Source organism: Cavia porcellus, unplaced genomic scaffold, assembly GCF_034190915.1.
Source record: "Cavia porcellus strain 051 isolate PalLab524CR breed Dunkin Hartley unplaced genomic scaffold, mCavPor4.1 scaffold_3, whole genome shotgun sequence".
NCBI classification, from domain to species: domain Eukaryota; kingdom Metazoa; phylum Chordata; class Mammalia; order Rodentia; family Caviidae; genus Cavia; species Cavia porcellus.
The window spans coordinates 46,387,497-46,403,372 of record NW_026947486.1 but is presented as its reverse complement, the minus strand read 5'-3'; the positions used below and the strand labels follow the sequence as shown (position 1 = coordinate 46,403,372).

The 15,876-nt window shown below is 33.0% G+C and overlaps 1 protein-coding gene across 4 annotated transcripts in view; it reads right to left on the bottom strand.

Annotated features, from left to right (window-relative positions):
- The window catches only part of Gpr174 (G protein-coupled receptor 174), a 47,862-nt gene extending 32,726 nt beyond the window's left edge, over positions 1 to 15,136 (bottom strand). For 2 of the 4 annotated variants that reach the window (XM_063246128.1, XM_063246131.1), the window contains exons 1-2: positions 14,595 to 15,136; positions 2,619 to 2,689 (exon numbers count right to left, since the gene is read on the bottom strand). The gene's annotated coding sequence lies outside the window, so the exon portion shown is untranslated. The remainder of the gene's footprint in view (positions 1 to 2,618; positions 2,690 to 14,594) is intronic. The other 2 variants (XM_063246130.1, XM_063246129.1) reach the window with 1 other exon arrangement.
- Positions 15,137 to 15,876: the final 740 nt, after the last annotated feature.

Genomic DNA, 15,876 nt, shown 5'->3' with positions numbered 1-15,876 from the left:
AACAGGACCAGGGGGCACCTGGCACTCTAAGGTCAACCCAAGACCCTCGGTCTCCATGGTTACTCAGCCCCAGACCCTCAAATCAGCGTTAGCCAAGTCCTGCGCCGTTCAAAATTAACCAATGCGATTTGCTTCTGTAAACTTGCTTGCCTCCTGCTTGTACCTTTAAAAACCCTGCACAGATTCCCCTCGGGGCCCCTCCGCACACGTTTGCCTGAGGGACCCCATGCACATGGAAATAAACTTTTTTCCCTCACCAAGAGTTGAGTCCTTGGGGTCTCTTTCCCTGCGGCGTCGGCCCTAACACTACAACAATCTCTCAAATAGTAGATTCAGAGATCCAATAGTTTTGCTCTTCTCTAGTACATAAATTCAATGTTCTGAAAGATCATATACCTTATCCCCAATCTAGTTTGGGATCATACCAGACTTTTGAGCTTCATGTATAATCAGCGTTTGCCTAGAATTTTGCAACCTCTGTTCGTGCTATTACTAAATAATTTTTCAATGAGTAACACGATTTGCAACACAATTTTTTGGTGACTCCTTATTTCATTAAAATGGAAGAAAATACAACTGAAGATTATGTTAGTGAAGGAGGACTGCCAGACTAAGGTTCTGTACTATTGTTCTTTGGGCTTTACAAAACAAACCAGCACATTTATTTATTTCACCATTCTTAACAATTTCTGGGACAGATGCGCCTCAATCAGGTAAAACTTCACCTTTCATGGTCATTTTAACTTTGGAGGACATTCAGAAGTTGCATGGTGCCAGATCCAATAAATAAGGTGGGAGAGAATGTAGACCATAATGTTTGTATCTGCATTTTTGTTGGGTGACATTTACCCCATCTACCTTATTTTGGATCACACCTGACAGAGACATGGGGGAGGACTTCCAGAACGCTTCTTCACAGGATGGCAAAAATGATGAGATAGATGTGTTCAAGACAGTGGTGGGTAGCATTCTGGTGGGATTGATGATGATGTATCTTTTACTGTAATAAATTTTAAAAATCAGCAAAAATGTATCTATTATTTTCTTGAAATCTGTAGTGTCAAACAATATCTACTGGGACTAAAAAAATGCCTTCTTCCCAAATGTTTGCAGGTGTTTTTTTAAGAAACATTGAACTTCTATTTGTGGTTGATTGGAAGGACAGAGTGGCGTTTTCTTCACAAAACAAATAGGAAGAAAATAATTATGCCCACTGGCAAATGCAAACTTTTTGTATATTTTCAGGATAGCATCAATAATACTCAGAAATATTTCAGAAGAATAACAAGCATCCATATTTTATCCCTGTTTACATTTTAATATAAGCACTAGCTCTACTTCCTTTTTAATATGTTGAATAGCTGACTTTGTAATTTTACACTGAGATATTTCTGCAAATGTCTTTATCAGATACAGAGTGATGTATCTCATGCACTTTTACAAAGTCCTTCAAATACCCGCATTGCAAAAGTCTAAAAATCCAACATTCAAAGTCCTACTCTCTCATTCTGGCTTTATGTCTCTTTATACTCTTTTGAAAGCCATAGGTTTCACCATGCCAGTCTTTCCTAGCACATAGTATACACCTTAATGTCTCTGTCATTGACTTTAGTTTAAATGCCCTTACATTATAGTTTCTCAATTCCATTTTCTCACCTTGATGGGAGAGAAAATTCTTTGAAGGAGAATTTTAATTATCTCATTTCCTTTTCTAAGGTTTACTTGTTATCCAAATTGGAACTAGGACTCTTTTTGAATTCTAACATAATGTTTTGTGGCTCTATTAACAGCCTGATATGTTTTATCCTGTGTGATGTTATTTTAAACTGTCTATAAAATCACAGATGGTAAATTCATGGAGAGTTATAACTCTATCCTACTCATATCTTCTCCTATAATGCTTACTTTTACAAGAGATAATACAAATGCTCATGCACATATAAAACACTAATTGTCAAGTTTTGAGTAATCTTTACAACATGGCATATAAATGCCATTTAAGTTATAAAATATTTTTAAATGTAGTGTTTTTAACTACCATTTTAAGCTTTGATCCTGGAAAAATCTTTTGGAGGTCATGAAAGCCACTTTCTTAAAAAGTTTTCTTTTTAATTCATTGAGAATAGAATTCAGATTTTTTTTCTTCGCAGGTTTGCAGCCTCCCCCCTCCACCACCCATTTTCCCCAACTGAGAAATTAGGGCATCTTTATCAGTCACTTGCTAATGGATAAAAATAAGTACTTTGCACACTATCTTACTGAACCAATTAGGAATTCCTGTATCACTTCTCTAAAATAATTGCATACTTGCTTAAGTGTTTGGGAAGCAAACTAAAAAGCTTTTGCAAGAAGCAATCAAAACAAAACAAACATACCTCCTTCACACCCACGGTGGCTTCTCAAGTTCAGTGTACATTTATGACCTTTTTAAAAGGTCAACCAACTAGAAATTTACTATCTCTGTGTGCAAGTCATGAGCTAAGCCAAACATAAAACTCAAAAAACACATTTATTGTCCTTTAAAAAACCCTCAACTTTTGAAATATATTTTGAAGTAGACACATTGTGTTATGATCAAAGAAAGTAAAAATGAAAGCAAATCAGATTTTAAAAATTACCTCCTTAGGCTGGGGATGTAGTTCAATGACACAGTGTCTTCCTCACAAGTATGAAGCCCTGAATTCAGTTTCTGGTAAAAAAAAAAAAAAAAGACCTCCTCTTTATTCACATGAACTGAAATGGAATAATGCCTTATTTGAGGCAATCCATGTTGTTTTTGCTTTCTCTGCATAATGTGATGCCTTCATGAGACATAAAATGACATGTTCCTCCCCTATCACAGCCAGAGACCTCACATGGTACCCTAAGTATGTTGAACAACCACTGGTCCCCAAAACTTGCAGGTGAGAAAGGATAATATATTTTCTACTTAAAGATACCTATTTATTTTCTTGCTTTTATCTCTGCTCTAAGCCAATTGCCTATTTCTCTATATCATTATCCACTCTGAGTATAAGAGTGGATTCCTGGACACTGGTAAGAGTTAAGTTAGATTAGGTTGGATTTAGATGTAACTTAGATATTGACTTGTTATTATTTGTTTCTAATTGTCTTCCCATAAATGCATGTTGTGAAAATTTAAAGAAAATGCATTTTTAACCCAAAACTGTTGACAAGAAGTAAATAGTTTTTTTTTAGCAAATACCATTATGCGCAATATTTGTTTGGTTTTTTTTTTTTGTTTGTTTGTTTTGTTTTGATACCAGGGATTGAACTCACAACTGCCTGCTTGCAAGGCAGGCGCTTATGCCACTGAGCTAAATCCCCAGCCCCCATTTGTTTGGTTTTTGATGACTGTATCACTGGAGTGAAAACTAAGCACCCACCTACATCTTGAGTCTCATTAAGATGGGCATCATTGAATCTTTCATCTTTTCCCTTCATAAAATTTTAAAAAGTGTTATTTCATAAAATCTTAATAAATATTTTTAAATGACATTTAACACTTAAGTCATGGCAAATAACTTTGATTCAAATACTTCTACTGAACTTACTAAAATAAATATATGTCACATGCAAAGAAAATGGAAACACAACTCTACCAGTTAGGAAGGTTAGTTGTTTAGTTCTGTGGTTATATTAGGTGCAGTGTACCTATGAATATAAGAACTGTGATTATTTTTAAGATAATATCAAATGGTCATGTCATCATTTCCATCATTGATTCAGTGATTTGTTTACCTATTTTCTTATCTAACCATTAGTCATTAGGCAAGGCTTCACAGATGTGATAAGAGGAAGATTAAAATAAGTAGTTAACAATTCTAAGAATGAATTTACCTAAAATTGAGAACTTTTTTCCTAGTTCTTCCTAACATTGGAAACATCATTGATAACACTAATATCTCAATATTTCAACTTCGAAATCTTCTTTAATTTTTATCCTTTTTCTTCTTGTTACTGGATTTATATGACACTTCCTACAAAACTTCTGATTTGTCTTGCTTTGCTTTATGCGTAGCTCTGTCTACCCAACTATTGAACTGTTGACAATGTCTCCAAACCATTTTATTTCCATAACTTAAACATCACACCATGATACCTATCTGGGAAAAGTGATCCAAGAAACAAAATACCTCACAGGCATACACAAATCACACACACAAGCACACACAAAAACACATAGAGATACACACACACACCACTTTATCCTATCAGTAACCTGAAACTTTTAAAATATGATATTACCCAGAGTGGTAATATTTCCTTTAACGGAATTATCATAGAGCAAAACAGAATTTTGTCTCATCTAAACCATGATTTTAAAAGCCCATGTGTTTATTTCAACTGTATACCTATTGCTCAGGAAATTTGGGGAATTTTCCTTTAGAATCACATCCAAAACTCATATCATATTCTTTAGTAAATATTTTTTGTCTTTTGAGGGAATTTTAATTTTTAGAAACAACCAAAAACTATTCATAGCTAAGTCTGGGCAATGAAATTAGATATCAAACAAAAAATTCCTTTTACAACGATAGTGAATTATGTACATAATATTTTAAAATTAGTATTATGATTTCCCTAAAGCAATTGCAAAGCTAATTTCAAAGAAAACAATCATTAGAATAACTGGGGAAACAATATCGTTGGGATGAGCATATAATTTTGCAAAGTGACCACTTCTAAAGTTACATATCTTTAAAAATAAAAATGTGATATATTTTTAAGTTATTCATAATGAAGGCAAATTAGTATACTGAAGAATACTATATTAAAGATGAAAAGTCATGAATTCTTATTTTCTTTTAGATATTGAACGTTCTTGTGATTGTAATTTCTCTGAATCCTCTTTTCTTTGAAATGAGTAGCTCTAACCACCTAACTTTTAAAGATTATTGTTCTCTCCTCTCTCTCTCTCTCTCTCTCTCTCTCTCTCTTTCTATTTCTCTTTCTCTCTAAAGCTAGAGCTTGTGTCTTGTTTAGGATTTTTCATGTCTATTAATAAATTAAAATGCACTTGAATTGTTCCTGTTAATTTGAAATTCCTATCACAGTAAGTATACTAATATAAGTATCTCATGTTAACTAAACACTAATTTCTCTAATATGTCCAAAAGAAGGTTAGTACTTCATTTTAGGTAATAGATACTTACTTTTGACAATGGAAATATGTCATTGGCTGTGTAGGTTACTGCATTTATTATTAATCACTAATACATTCATGTTACCAATGTGTTATGCATTGGGCAGGTATCCTTTTTTCTGTGTTTGTCTCACTGAGCTATAAACTGCACTCAGCCTGATTACTACAGAAAAAAGGCTCAAGTGGTATTGATTATACGGTCTTTCCTCTTTTATGAGAAGATACAACTAGAAAGAAAATACTGACTCGCCCAAGAGCCCTTATATTAAATGTGCAAGTTAAACATCCACATTACAAATACATAGGACAAGTGGAGTACAGGATATGTAGTTGGTTATTAAAATACTGACATCCTGATTAGGGATGCAACCTAATGTCACCAGGGTTAAGGTCATTTTCCTTCATGTTTAAGTGATCTGTACAGTATTATGCTCATAAGTTTTAACTGGGCTGAAGCACCAGATGTGTTTTCTAGCAATGATTAGCTATCTAGGTTAGTAGTTGGATAACACACTTTTCAAAACAAAAATATGGGAGAAGAATTTTAATAAGCATTGTAAATCTCCCCATTCTGAAATTTGCTTCTTCTAAATTTGTCCCCTCTTGGAGACATTAATTAATGAATAAAAATTTGCCTGACATTCATATAATTCACTTACATGTATTGTAATTTTCCTTCTCAACAAATGACTAATAGAAACTGATGAGATATATATATATATATCAACATTGTTCAAATTTAAACCATTTATATAGTCTATACCTAGACATATTCAAATTGGAAATAAAGATCCTGGTCTTCTAATTCCATTATGAACCCTAAAAGGTAGGTCAGAAAGCTCATTAAACCAGACAAATAGAAGGGTAAGATGAGTGAGGCAATTTCCTTGTATGTAACAAGACTTAAAGGTTGCCAAAACCTTCAGTAACAAAAATAAGTATTATTAAAATGCAATATTCTCACCAATCAAAATTAATGCAAATAGCCATGATGATAACATATCACAATGATAAAGTTAAAATCAGTATATCTAATTTTTCTCTTTGTCTCAGTGTCCAATATGACTCAAAAAGCATTAATTTAAAATGCCATATTTTACCAAATTCTTCGGAGATCATGGCCATTTGTTTTCTGTAACACTGCATATCTTGACTGCTAGAACCTGGCCATTACTTGATTATCTACTTAGTGGATCAGCAAATGTGTAACAGGTGGCTAGTGGAGCCTCTCAGTATCTGAGCAAGGAACACATGGTGAAAGAGTTTTCTTTCAAAAAGAATATTGGAACATATATGAAGAACATATTTAAGTATGTATAGTTTTTTCCAGGATTAGTGGAACTTGTTAATCAGATCAATGGGGTCTCCTGAGGAAGCAGTGGTGAATCTGACTAGATTAACTGATTATTGTCTGAAAGAACATAGAAAAGCAGTGATACAGCAGAATAGAGAAGATTCTCACAAAGTTCTAGGAAATTTCAAGTGGTGGACAATGAAACCCCTCAAGAAATGAATTATTATTGGCAAACGAATATATGCAGAAAATTATGCTTATCCCTGAGCATTGGAAAATGCAAATAAGTAGGAATCATTTTACCTTCTAACATATCCTTTTTATCTGGATACATTTGAGAAATATGAGAGAAGGAAGAAATGTCGGTGGCAAAGTTCACAAGTCACGCTGTGGTTACAGGGGCTCTTAATCATATTAAGTTATCCCAGAAAAATCCCACAAGTTCTAGTCAAAACATGGAGTAGAAGTTTTCTTTTTCTCAGGCAGCAATATTTTCTAAGTAGTTATACCCATATGTATTTCCCCGAATGATACACATGAAAGGAGACATTGCCAGTCTTTAATTGTTAGCACAGGTGTTTCTAGGAGATAAACTGATTTCTATGCAAAGTTGCTTTAAATGTGTTCTTGCAATTGTTGGAGGTAACTTCCTATGGTGGAGTGTGATTTAAAGGAACAAAAAACGGCACCCCATCTTTCCCAGGTCCACATTACTTAATGATATCTTGCTCAGGCTTGCTAAATTGACTGAACTGTTTCATTATAAATTTAGTCCTTTTAAGGTATGGTATTTCCAAGACTCTCCTAATAAAATGAAAGTATTACACAAATGAATTACACTTTATCCCATTATTTCCTTTTTATTTTCATTTTTTGCAGTAAGAAGGAAACAATATTCTTTAATATGTGCAAAAGATATTATTAACCATTCTTTTCTTCATCTCTGTCTCTAACTCCCTGAATCCATATAGAAATAAAAATCTACAAACACTATTTATATTGTGTCCCTCCACTTCAACTGACAATCAAGACTGAAAAGAAGTAATTAAATAAGGCAATTTGTTGCACTCTGGCCCACTTCCTGCTGTTATAGTTTGTTAAACTATCAAGCTAGAATGAGAGAATGGAGTTATGAGTAAGAGTTTGTTATAAATTAAGTCGCCATGCTAGGTATCACAGAAGATTAAAAAAAATGTCCCTTTTACTCTAAACTTAGTGATAAAAAACAGCAGATAAATTGGTAAATTAAGATGTACAATGGGAAGCCATCTAGAACGTTCTTTAGGGTATAGACCCAAAAATAAACCTTCAGTTAGTTGGGCTATTACATACACCATTTTTAAAAGTGGTGATATTACTGACCTATAAAACTCACGCTTCTCTTTTGTATTTTTTCAGCTGCAGAATTTCTATTTTGCTCTTCATAAATATTTCAAGTGCATACTTCACCAAGGATAAAAGGATCATATTAGAGCTTATTAAAGGGTTTTTTAAATCTCTAACCTGATCTATAATGCATGAAGGTTAAAAGTAAAAGGCTTGAATTGTATATATAGAGCTCTGTCAGAAATTAGAAAAGTAAGATTTTAGGTGCAACTAAAAATCAATACAAAGGAATGGTTCAGAAAAAATGTAATTAGATTTTATTTACATATGTAGTTGGTTGGCTTTCTGCATTCATTCTATGGAATTTGTGAAAAAGCACGGGACTTTATATACAAAATTAATATGATCTCTTTTTCCTGTCACATAAACTTAAGTTCAGTTGAATTAGTGGTCTTGTTTAAGGCAAAAAATGTCATGAAGTTGTGGAACTTTCAAACCCTTTTACGCAGTAATATTTTGTACATAATGTTTTATGCTCCCTAAGTGAATAAAATCTATGAAGATAATAGTTACATTTTATATGCTTCCTGTTACCTATATCACACTGGAAACATAGTAAGTGTACCACGGACATTAGCTAAAAAAATTAAAGTGTTTCAATTGTGCTTTTTATAATGTTTGTAAATTAATTCTCACTTATTTTATATGTTTCATTTACTCCTCCCTCACTTCTAGGCTCATTTAGTTTAAATCTAGTTTTTTAAAAAGTGTACTGTGAAATTGATACACTTTAACTTGCTCTATTACAAACTCTTTTGATTCTCAATTGGAAAAATCTAAGCATAAGAGTTGTGACTTTTTCACCTAGAGACAGCATAGCATAATGGAAAGAACTTTGACAATCAATATAACTGAGTTTGATACTCTACTAAATATATCTAACTTTTGTATGGTACTCATGCTTCAATAAACATGGGTTTTAAATTGAACCAAGGCAGTAGTATAACACTGAGCAAGGTTTTAAGATCTTTAACATCAGTTTCCTTATCTCTAAAATGGAGAAAATAATAGATATTGTCAAAATCTAAGACATCTTGCTAATTTTTAGCTCAGCCTAAATGTGTGATAAATAAGAATCATAATTATTTTTATTGATCAAATACTCAAGACCAAAGTCAGAGACAATGTCAATAAGTTGTAAAGACATGCTAAATCCCAGATATTAAATAGATGCTTAGTGAATATTTTTCTCAAGTAATTACTAGGTAGATACTTGATTAGAAAAGGGTATAAATTTTACAGAAAAAAATCACCAGCTCAGGGTCAGCTTGAATTGAATGATGACCTTAAATCAATGGAAAGACTGAACTTACTTTGAATCTCACATCTAAGCTGTGAGGAGGGTCTGAAAACTCCTAGATATACCTCCAAAATCCTAAATTACATTGGAAAATTTCCTTTTCATTAAGGAAAATAGATTGAATTCCTTGAACTGAAGGAAAGAACAAAGCATAAACCTAAATTGTCCAAGAAGAAATTAAGACAGTATGCTTAGAAATGAGACTAAGAAAAACAAAACTTCCATTTCAAAATGAAGTTTCTAAACTTAAATAACTATAACTCCATGCCCACTAGAGAACTATCTGAAATTAAAATTTTACTTTAAAAATAAATTTTAGATATAAAAATAAATTCATTTTATCACTTTGTTAAATTTTTACAATAAAATATAATAAACTGATCACAACTTATTTAAAGTGTTTCATATTCTTTGTTCCAACTGTGAAAAGTGTCTTAAGCTTGCAAATATGTCTTAGATTGTATTAGGGTGATTGATTCACTGTTATCTTCCATTTTTATGTGTTGAAATTATTTCCAAATTCCTAAAATGTCATTTAATGAAAAGGACAAGAGAAGGAGTACATCTTTTTCCAGTATATTCATTCAGCCCACATAATGGAAGTATAACAATATTTGGAGAGAAACCAGTATGATTAATCATCATGTCAACATCCTTCAGGACTAATGTAGCCTGGGATTTTACTTTGGTCATACAGGTTTGACACAAGTCCTAGTCAGGGGGTAAGTTTTAACCCACGTAATTAATCTTAATATCTTTCTCTATTGGGTTATATCACAAAGATTTCCAATTTTAATGATTCTAAGAAATCAGAGCTTTAAATTACCTGAATGATTTTTCTCCTAGAAAATGCCTTAGCAGATACACAGATGATATCTTAATATGGAATTCTTACAACTCAACTTAGAATCAAGATGGGTTATTAGCAAGTAATTCTACTTTGAATATGATCCAGACCATTTTCTATTCTAAAAAGCAGCCTTGTTCTCACTGGAGATTATAAAATGTTCTAATAATATTTTGCTTAGTCAAATTTCATGGTCAAAAACTGAGGAAATTTTATACTATCCTCGCTTAAGGGAAACTTTTAGCAAGATGGCCAGAGCAAAGGAGTAGGCCAAATTCCAGAGTATGATCTTTCATTCAGGGTAAGTTGAACTCTGAATTTGATTTCTGTAATAACCCCAAATGGTTATTTAGACTGGCCACTTCACAATGTAATCTATCATATTTATGCTGCATTTCAGTTAGGCAGCTATTTCTTTTTAGTTTTGTAAACTTTTTGGATGTCACTGATTTTCAGAGGAAAATTCATTGTTCTAACAGATGTGTTGATGTAGACTGTGACTGTTTTTGATAACGAAATGAAATGCTTCCACTATTACTGCTTCTTCCTCACAGAGACTAATCCTAGGTCAAATCACTGAACTTACTTTTATTAGAGCAAGTTTATTTTTGAAATATTAAAATTAGTACCCACTTAGTTTTACACTTAGCTTTCTTAGAAAAGATATATTTCTACCTTCAGAATAAGATGTTAGGATTAAGAGGGGGAAAAAGATCATAGCAGAAACAAAAACAGATCCAATCAAAACTAGACCCAAAAGATCCAATCAAACAGATCCAATCAAAACTAGACCCAAAAGATACAATCAAACAGATCCAATCAAAACTAGACCCAAAAGGGCAAGGTATGGGGGAAATTTTTAAATAAGTATATCTTTAGAAGATTAAATGATTAACAACTTTGATAATAGAATTAATAGAGACCAATAAAGTATAGATTAACATGTCAATTTTTATAAATCCCTTCATGTGTTTTTGTCTCTCTTAACCTTAGTGATGTTTGATAAGTTTGTAAAACATATTTATTATGATGTTTGTAAAAACATCTAATAAATAGAAAAATGATCTAGTTTTTTGCATGCTGCTAATTTTTCTTCACACCGTTGAGTTAAACACTTCCCACTTTTAATTTTAAAGAACCAATTAATTAGTCATCTAGAATCACCTAAAGAAAAGTAAATTGCTGTCATTATAGCTATCCTATAATTCTAAGAATTATTATGCCACATAAAATTAAGTAATTTGCTTCTAAGGACTATCTGGTAGCACAAAATGAAATATTAAAATCTTTTCTCTGTTCCTGAGAATAGGGAGAAAAATCTTGCTATTGTCTACCAAAATTAATGTGGCATTAAATAATACATTTTGGAAGAAACAGGTATATTGTCCACAATTAAGAAAGGAATTGAAAGATTTTTGACTTGCACACATTTTATATCACCAACGAGATAGTAACTATGTTGTCCCAGTCGAAAACAATTGTGAATTGCTAGCCCAGGTTCCCAATTTGAGCACATCTCATGCTTCTATGTGACCCAAATGACTAATGATGGCAAAATTTTCATCTTAGGTTTCCTCACTAGATAATTAATGATAGTAAAGTTCCTAACCCATATGCAGGTTTCCAGACGATGTACAGACTTGATTTTGATAATGTCTTTCACTTTTCACTATTTTCAGGCACTTGGTCTACATTGTTTCCTGGCTAATGCAAATGAAGCTGCAGCTGCAGATGTAGATGACTTTGAAATCTGAATTGACAGCCCAGGTTCCCACTCTGAGCACAACACATGCTTCCACATGATCCACATAGTTCATCATAACAGATCACATAAAAATTTCAACTTAATTTTTAAATATCAGATAGTACCTTTCTATGTGACAAACTTTAACGATAGCCAAGGAAGTAGCTATTGTAACATCTTTGGGGTTCACACACCATCAGTTACTGTAATTACTTAGATTTTTTCATACTTTACTCTTTGCCAATTTGCTCCACATGTCTATTTCAGCCAGGTAAACATCTTGAAAGCTTGACTCCCTTCACAAATGTGCAATCTCCTGTACCTCAGAACTTCTTGTGTAGTCTCTTTCATCTTATTTGTTGTAGAAATTTTGCCTTGTCACTAGAGAGGGCACAGAAGCTTCCATAACCCTACAACTTCTAAGTTGATGTTACATTGCAGTATTCATTTGCATTTTGGATTTTTTTTTCTATAGGCATAGTAATGATAGTAATTATTTCTTGTTTCTATTAGAAAACAATGATGATGTTCAGAAAATCAAAATGTACTAAAATACTGGAACCCTTCAAAGAAACCTGAAGTATGCCAGGTATTGAGAGGTACTTGAGTTATTTCCAAAGGATTTTGAAATATTTTCCAATGAATAATGATGTTTCTTAATCCACAAGTCTTGTAAGGCAGCTGGAAGAAATGAAACACACATTGTACTAGGCCCCAAGAGACTTAGGTTCTAATCTTTTGTCTCTCAGTGACTCACAGACATATTTGTTCCATAACTTCAAGGGCCTAAGTCTCAGGTTTTCCAACTGTTAAAGTGAAAACCGTTAATCTGTTTTACTTTCCAAAGCATGAAAGTGTCTCTGACATTTGTCACTGCTCCATTGAGTGACAAGGTTAGAATGTACTTTCTGATAATATTTATTCCCTTTCCAGTTATCTGGAGACAGATTCTTAAGATTTAAAAAGACAGAAAAGCATTTAAAAAGCAAGAATTAAGGTGATAATATTAATGAGCGAGATAAAGAGGCTCATTTGTGGTTTCTCTTTTCAGCGTTGGTAGGGGACAGGAAAAGGAGTTACATTTCCTTTTTGGTTCTGGGTATATTGTGCTAAAAGTGTCTGAGAGAAAAAGAAGCATGCTTCTTTTTCCTCTCATGTCAGTTATCTAGTAAATAAGAGAATATTCAAGTTCATTCCTGCAGTTTTCAGGCATAATACAGTGAAATTTTTAATTTTGTTTTGTTTTTGCACAATGCTCACTTTGTGTTTAATTTCCTTTAAAGTACTCAGCTCCATAATACAGTGGTGTTGGGAAAATAGATAAACCAGATATACTTACAGAAATATTAATGTAAACATAGCAAGTTAGATCAGTACATATGTTCACAAGTGCAAAAAATGCTGTAATTATAAATGTATCCCATGTTGGATGCAAACCGTGGAAAGTGGATTTCACATGATCCAAGTATTTGCCAGTGTGACTGGTAAAATCTTTGCCTGAATTAAAGAAGGTGAACCCCATCCCTAGGATTGATACCATCCTCCCCATACCTAGGATATATAGCAGTTAGAGGAATGAATTTACATTGTTGAATGACCCAACTTTTAAAAATATTTAGCTTTGTTTATTAAATAAAAATTATAAAATTTTCAACGCTAGATAGATTAAAGTAGGATAAAAAAATGTCTGTACACATCACTGATGACAGCAAAGGAACAGTAAACTTATTTAAGATTCAATTCTTAATCAAGTTTTACCCTTCTCATCCCTGTATTTATCTCAAATGGGAATCCATCATTTCCTTTTCTATTTTTAAAATTTTATTAGTACATGTTTGCAATGCATAAACGGCTATGAATTTATATGTGCACAAAGCAGATCTTAATGCTTTTTTCTTCTTTTTTACTCCTAACTTTTCTTTTTGCAGTTTCTAAATGTAGCTCCTAGTATTTATATGCTGTTGATAGACTCATGTTTGATTTAAAGTTAAAAGATACTTTTCTAAATATTGTATCTTTGGATCCAAACAAGAAATACCATGCAAAGCAGAGAACAATTTCACTTACATTTTGTGAAAATAAGTTACATCATTTATAAGCATCTGAAATGTAAATTTAATCCAAATTAATTTTATCTATCGTTGACACTTTAATGTGCTGATTACTCTCTTGTATAGATATAGCTTATCTATGAGAAACAGAGCAACCGTTAACTATCTTATTTCCTCTTTCACTCACTATAAACACTTTGGAGCTGCTTTTTCTGAAATAGAATTTTAAGAGCTAACATTAATTACAAAAATGTGCTGGCTTAAAGCAAAAATTTGCTTTGTTTGCTAGTTAAATATGTGTGACTTATACAAGCAGAGAAGAGAAAGCATTCATGTTACTAAAGTTCTTGAGATGTTGTGACAATCATTTTAATCATTATATTTCATTTTCAAAATTACACAAAGTTAATAGGCTTAATCATTTGATAGACAAACTGTCTCCAAAGGATTATATCAAATAGTAGATAAAAATCTTACTGCCTGAAATGCAAATAATTTCACTTAGAGGCAAATAAGTTAAATTACAAATTGTCAAAGATGTATTTTATGTGATATCACACTACAAAGAATCCTCTGCAACTCAAACTTAGAGTTTTCCAAATTCAGAATTTGTCTCCCCTCCAACCTTAGGCAATCAACTGTGTAATTACTTTTGTTTCTACAAATACTAAGAAAACAACACCTGAGGATTGGCCAGGTTCATCATATGCATAACATCTTTAGCTCTAACAGGATATTCTATACATCCTATGAAGGGTACAGTTATAGATATCACAGATGAAAAGCACAGTTGAGAGCTAATTAGGCATTAAAAATTGGAACCTACCATTTGAGCTTCTCTTTTCTCTGGAGATCTCCAAAAAGATCATTGACAGTCACTCCAATGATGATTCTAATGATCCATACATCAATTTTTGCTCCCTGGTCTGAAAACAAGCAGTCTTATCCTCTTTCCAAAGTCAAAAAAAGAAACAAAAAACAAAGAAAGAAAGGAAGAAAGAAATTCAAGAGGAAGGAAGAAAAAAGTATATAAAAAGAATGCCAAATAGACAAAACTCAAAAGAAAAACGAAAGTAGAAGAAAATATTAAAATGTTCAGGATTTCTTAACCTCTACCATGTTTCCAACATGGTAGTGAGATATCTGAGTGAAATACTTAAACTACTGTGGGCCCACTGAACATTTCTGTTTTCTAAAGGGCAGCATAAACATTCTCTCTCTCTCTCTCTCTCTCTCTCTCTCCCTCTCTCTCTGTGTGTGTGTGTGTGTGTACTTCTCTCTCTCTCTTTCTCTCTTTTGCCCTTCACTCTTGCTCTCCAATTAGTGATGTATTATGCAAAGGGTTGTTCACACATCTTACAAAGCTCCACATTAACAGAAGAAACCTTCCTTTCTATTTATAGAGCCGTAGTGTATAGTCCTCCAATTCGGTGGCTGCACTCAACTTTCAGTTTGTGAAAACACAGACCAGAGAGACTTTGAGGAAGTCAGATGCTCTCTGCTCCTTTCTATAGATGATGTAGCACTGTAGTAGTCAGTACAATCCTCCTCATAGCTCCTCAGCTGTGTTCCAGTACCAAAGTGGAAATGTCTCCATCTAAAGATAACCCCTAGGTAGCTCTCAATAGGTCTGTGGTAATAATGACCTATGCCTAGGGCATTCTTGGATACACAAATCTTTGAAATCCTAACATTGAAATGAATACCCAACTCCTTACAGAAATGTGGAATTATAACTTTCCTATTTACCTACCTACACTTTGCTGCCATGATTATCCCTGTGATCACGAAGCTCTGGTAAACCTGGTTTTCTCTTTACTGTTAGTAGAATTGAGTGAAAAGAGACTGACTTCCTGAAACACATACCCATACATAGCCTCAGCTATAAAAATCTCATCTTCCTAGGAATATACGTACTCAACAACCATAGTGTGAATATCTATTATACGGAGAAAGCAGCTAGTAGATGATCAAAATGGAATATAATGGAAAGCCAGAGAGATCCCAGGATTGGAAAATCAAACTGCCAGAATCAAGCTTAATTTTTTTCTAGGCTTGCTATAAAGACAGTATCTATAGCAGCAAAACTGGCAGCAGCTAAATCTTGG